The following is a 6,000-nucleotide window of genomic DNA, read 5'->3' as shown; positions in this document are numbered from 1 at the left end:
GTTCTTCATGTTAGTCCCTGGATTGTTAGCAATGTTGTTGTCTGTCCAGAGATTGTCCCACTTGTTCTTCATGTTAGTCCCTGGATTGTTAGCAATGTTGTTGTCTGTCCAGAGATTGTCCCACTTGTCCTTCATGTTAGTCCCTGGATTGTTCGCAATGTTGTTGTCTGCCCAGAGATTGTCCCACTTGTTCTTCATGTTAGTCCCTGGATTGTTCGCAATGTTGTTGTCTGCCCAGAGATTGTCCCACTTGTCCTTCATGTTAGTCCCTGGATTGTTCGCAATGTTGTTGTCTGCCCAGAGATTGTCCCACTTGTCCTTCATGTTAGTCCCTGCATTGTTCGCAATGTTGTTGTCTGCCCAGAGATTGTCCCACTTGTTCTTCATGTTAGTCCCTGGATTGTTAGCAATGTTGTTGTCTGTCCAGAGATTGTCCCACTTGTCCTTCATGTTTGTCCCTGCATTGTTCGCAATGTTGTTGTCTGTCCAGAGATTGTCCCACTTTCCTTCATGTTAGTCCCTGCATTGTTCGCAATGTTGTTGTCTGCCCAGAGATTGTCCCACTTTCTTTCATGTTAGACCGCAGATCACCAAAAATATTTACGGATCCCCAGAAAGCTTTGCGTGACCCGAGTCTCATATTTGCTACTTTCTGCAGGTCTTCACGGATTGGAAACTCCAGGTTGGTGTTGACGCGATCAAACTCTCTCAGCGTTCTTTCCTTCTGGCAAACATCAGGGGGTGGGATGGCAGACAGGACTGGGAGACACCCTAAACCCCAACGGAATACCATACCTCCATCCTAAACTCCAGTGGAATACCATAACTCGACCCGAAACCCCCATGGAATACCATAAGTCCACCCTAAACCCCCATGGGATACCATAACTCCACCCTAAACCCCAATGGAATGCCATAACTCCACCCTAAACCCCCATGGAATGCCATAACTCGACCCTAAACCCCCATGGAATGCCATAACTCGACCCTAAACTCCAGTGGAATACCATAACTCGACCCGAAACCCCCATGGAATACCATAAGTCCACCCTAAACCCCCATGGAATACCATAACTCCACCCTAAACCCCAATGGAATGCCATAACTCCACCCTAAACCCCAATGGAATGCCATAACTCCACCCTAAACCCCCATGGAATGCCATAACTCGACCCTAAACCCCCATGGAATGCCATAACTCGACCCTAAACTCCAGTGGAATACCATAACTCGACCCGAAACCCCCATGGAATACCATAAGTCCACCCTAAACCCCCATGGAATACCATAACTCCACCTTAAACCCCAATGGAATGCCATAACTCCACCCTAAACCCCAATGGAATGCCATAACTTGACCCTAAACTCCAGTGGAATGCCATAACTCGACCCGAAACCCCAATAGAATGCCATAACTCCACTCTAAACTCCAGTGGAATGCCATAAGTCCACCCTAAACCCCAGTGGAATACCATAACTTCACCCTAAACCCCAGTGGAATGCCATAACTCAACCCTAAACCCCTAATGGAATGCCATAAGTCCACCCTAAACCCCAGTGGAATGCCATAAGTCCACCCTAAACCCCAATGGAATACCATAACGAATTTGCCATTTGCATGAAATGGTTAAACCTTCTTGACAAGCTTCAGGGAAGCTCTTCCAAAGAAACTGCCAATCATTGGGCAACCACAAGGTTAGAGATTTAGGGTTATGGAGTTCAGCTCTGGGGTTGTAGGATAAAGGTATTGGATGGTTCGGGTCAGTTGGCATTGGGGGATTTTGCCTTGGGGTTAATATGGAGTGAGAGTGAAGGTTAGATCAATCGCAATGGTTCAGTTGCAAAGGAACTTTCTCGTAACTGCCTCATACACATCATCATTCTTCAGTGACACGAACGACCTTGATGAGCCAGGCCTCGAGATGACACCATGCTTCACCAAGTTAGGACCTCTGATGTATCATGCTTGACGACTCCGTATCCTTGTCTTAGATTATTCTATTTTCTTCTTGAGAAATCCAATCCTGAACCCCCCCCCACCCCGCCCCATCCTTTGGTGCCAGCAAGAGGCGCTGCATCTCGGAGCATATCTCCCACTCCTGAGTGACAGCAGGGGGAGCGGCATCTCAGAGCATACCTCTTCATCCTCGTGTGCCAGCAGCGGGCGCTGCATCTCGGAGCATACCTCCCACCTTTGGGTGACAGCAGGGGGAGCGGCATCTCAGAGTATACCTCCTCATCCTCGTGTGCCAGCAGTGGGGGCTGCATCTCGGAACGCACCTCCCCACAATTGTGTGCCAGCAGGGGCGCTGCATCTCGGAGCACACCTCTCACCTTTGGGTGCCGGTGGGTGGCGCTGCATCTCGGAGCACACATTTACCTCCCTTAAATCAAACTCATCTCCAGAATCAGTAAGTCATTGTGCACCGGTAATCCCCCATTTCAATTCAGTATTTCGGAGATAGCAGAAAAGAAAAAAAATCTGTCATTTGAAACATTCATGATATAACTTCATTCATCAAGGAAACAGAAACCCAATGAAGCCACAGATATCATATGGATGACCTTGAATGAACAATGACGTCCCATGTGGATTGGTGATTGGATTCCTGACACCTGTGTGACTCGTGAGTCACGATGCTGATGTCGTCCCATGTGAGGGTTTCATGGTAAAAAGTGTTGATGTGCCGTCTGTGTTTATTCATTCCTCGTTCTACCAACATTCCAAGTAACATTCTTCGCGTAGATTTCATATAAATGTTTCACAGTTCCCGAAGATCTTCGTCACGATGTAAAACTAACCCTTTAAACATAGGCGGTGTAATGGCAAAATGCGTCGTTCGCTTCATCGGGTATTTTTTTTTTTAATTCCTCTCACAGTGTGTAAAATCGACTAACGAAAACAATTCTCATTCGTTGATTAGGGGATCTGTATCACGATTACAATAATAAACGGTGATGTACGGTATTTGTAAAAGAGCACTAGAAGCTCGGTACTTATACACCGCTCAATGCTTCCACACAGGTTCAACAGGTTCAACAAGCTCGAGCTTTGGTTCCTTGTACGTGGGGTGGTGTTTGACAGACTACGTCATTAAAAAAAAAAATAATGTGAAGCTCCCTATATATCGTCTGTACATTTGTGTGCAAATCAGATCAGATCAGATGTTTTCTCTATCAATATCACGTCAGTCTGGTACGTACGCTCTCCACAGGTAATCATCCGAGTGTAGTATATAGATACTGGTACGTCTGAGAAGGCAAACAAACAACAAGGCGGAACGAAGATTTAATCATCAAACGACAAAACAACCGACCACAAGAATTTCGCCTTCAAAGCGGAGCAGGCCACAGGTAAGTTGGATGTGAAGTTGAAGAAATTGATTTTAATCCATTTGTTTCATTGATACTGAATACGCGAACGTGTTTGGCATTGTGTTCAGGCAAAAGAGGCACAAACAGCTTGAAGTTGTACACCAGCCAAACATGGAAAAGTCCTGTAGAAAACGATTTCTAGTGGATTTTTTTTTTTGTTAATAGCAGGCATCCATGCTAGATCAATGAGTCATAGGGTGGGGAAGAAAATGTCGGTGGATGCCACCCTCGATTTTGATCTTAAAGGTCATTTTCAAAGTCAAATAGGTCAAATTTTGTGTTTTTTTTTTACATTGTGCATGAATTGGCATCAACTTTGCCTCCTCTATCCAGAGAAACTATTTATATTTTCAAAAACATGCATTTAGCCTGTTTAACAAGTGAATTTTAAGGTTTTTACACATATATGTTTATGGCATTCTGAAACACAAAAATGTGATTTCTTTTTTTTTTTCTCGAAATGTGTTTATTTTGCATGTTAAAGTAATTTTCACACCCAATCTTTTTTTGGTTTAAACTATCACACACATTCGGTATACTAAATTTGTCACTGTAAAATCCTAAACAAACTTTTTTTTGCGATGGCCACTCGCTTTATCTTTAATTAATACTGTATAGCCCCCTCTTGTGGCAGTCAGATTTTGTTCTAGTACACCAGCCAACATCTGATTTTTATGGTGAATTGTTTATAACAGGCATCCATGCCAGATCAATTATAGTCATCGTGTGGGGAAGTATTTAATGTTGGTGGATGCAACCACTTATTTTGACCTGAAAGGTCATTTTATCCTGGACTTTTCCCCGTTGAAAGCTCATTTAATGTTTATATTTGCAAAAAAGATAGTTATACTATTGCTGAAGTACACAGTCTCTGCAACATGCAACATTGTGTATTATATGCCTTGATGTACGGCCCTACATGTATGATGCGAAACGGCAAACTTTTTTGATCTGAAAAAGGGCGAAACGGTTTCGCCATTTATCCATCACTAGCAGTAAAGCCCGGCGTTGCTCGGGATTTCTTGCAAATTTCCTGAATAGCTGCTGAAAGCCACAGTAAGGCCAAAAAAAAATGTTGCATTGGCGTAACCCGCCCGACCCTAAAAATTCCGCCGACCCTACGTTTTTTTTGTTTTTTTTGCTATCGATTTCAAGTATCTTGTTGATCGCGATCGCAAAAACCCGGAAGTGTTTCGGACAGAACCCGCCGACAAAAAGGGTGGTACTCGAGCCGGGGGAGATTTTGGGAGGGATTTATTAGGATTTATTAAATTTTTGGATTTATTATCCAAAAATTTTGGAATTTATTAGGAAAAAAAAAATAAAAAAAAAAAAGATCCCGACCGACCTACCCTATTTTTCAGTGACCCGTTACGCCAATGCAACATTTTTTTTTTTTGGCCTAAGCGTAGCTCCACCACTAAACAGTTAAACGCTTACTCCCTCATAATTGACGGCCCTAAACCGCGTAAAGACTCTTCGATCCGGACACCTGTATGGTACCATAGAAAACTTAGGGTGAAATGATGTATTGACAGGCGGATAAAAGGGGGAAGTAACACGCAAAAGATGAGTTAGGTTTTTAGAACGTTTAAGGAGTACTTCACATCGGCCGCAGCCTGTAGTTATCATGACTTCAATGAGACGTGGTGTTAATGCCTTGATGACTAAGCATGTCCCATTACACTGCTTTGGAGGAACCAAATTGCGGAGCAGGATAATAGGAGCACCAACTTTGAACTTCAAGGTTTGGGGGGGGGGGCAATCCGGGAGGCTCGAGCGAATTTAACAGCTCAATAGGATAGATTGCTGCGTCTTCTGGATCGATAGTCCTGTCAATAGACTTGTAAACGTAGGCCTCTCCAGGAATGAGCTGGAGTAGCTGATCGTTTACGTTGTTCACAACGCTATTTTTTTTGGGGCCAGAATGGCCCTCTGACTTAGCCACTCCATGTCCGAATATTTAAGGGGAAGTTGCGGGAAAACTGAATCCATAAGATCAGAAGCAGTAGCAACAACGCTGCAAAGGGAGTCTAATGAAACGAAGCCGCGGTCGTCGTTTGGCATAGTGCCGTCGCCAAGCGTAAGGAGAGCCTGTGCGAACGACGCAGACGCGCCGTCTCCATGCAGGTGAGCTCGCATGTTAGTGCTGAGACGTCGAGTCCTAACCTTGGGCGAAAGCGCGGATGCGGATATTGTAGGGCGTCATATGACCGGTGCGTTTCATTGATTCGTTGAAGACGGCTATCGCGACTGTGAAACAATGTCCTGCTTTTTACGCTGGTCCCCATGGAGGAGTATGGCGACCTCGTTATATGAAAGGGCATTGTATCGGCGGGCGTGCTCCCCCGCAGGCCTCTTATCCGCGTCAATGACAACGGAAAAAGTAGGGGATGGGGCTGACTCTAAGGCACACTTAAAACTCTGAACGTAATTATTTTTCTCATGCAGCATGCGTTGCAAGCTAAGCAGCCGTTGTTGTCCCGCCATTGACTATTACCATCTAACCTTGCGCGTCGCTCTTGTGGAGTCTCAGTAGACTTAGAAAGAGCTGTTCCAGAAGCGTTCCTGGAAAGCCGAACCACCCGCTGTTCATCACCCTCCGAAGCCCTGATTTCCGCTGCG

General features: G+C 44.9%; 1 protein-coding gene across 4 annotated transcripts in view; it reads left to right on the top strand.

Annotated features, from left to right (window-relative positions):
- The first annotated feature begins 3,078 nt into the window (after positions 1 to 3,078).
- TPCN2 (two pore segment channel 2) overlaps positions 3,079 to 6,000 on the top strand; it is a 75,840-nt gene continuing 72,918 nt past the window's right edge. For 2 of the 4 annotated variants that reach the window (XM_085863046.1, XM_085863045.1), the window contains exon 1: positions 3,081 to 3,354. The gene's annotated coding sequence lies outside the window, so the exon portion shown is untranslated. Of the gene's footprint in view, positions 3,355 to 6,000 lie in introns of all 4 variants that reach the window. The other 2 variants (XM_085863048.1, XM_085863044.1) reach the window with 2 other exon arrangements.

Source organism: Eptatretus burgeri, chromosome 17, assembly GCF_056783735.1.
Source record: "Eptatretus burgeri isolate ZD-2024b chromosome 17, Ebu_testis_v1, whole genome shotgun sequence".
NCBI classification, from domain to species: Eukaryota; Metazoa; Chordata; class Myxini; order Myxiniformes; family Myxinidae; genus Eptatretus; species Eptatretus burgeri.
The sequence above is the reverse complement of the archived record's forward strand: the minus strand, read 5'-3'. Positions and strand labels throughout refer to the sequence as shown.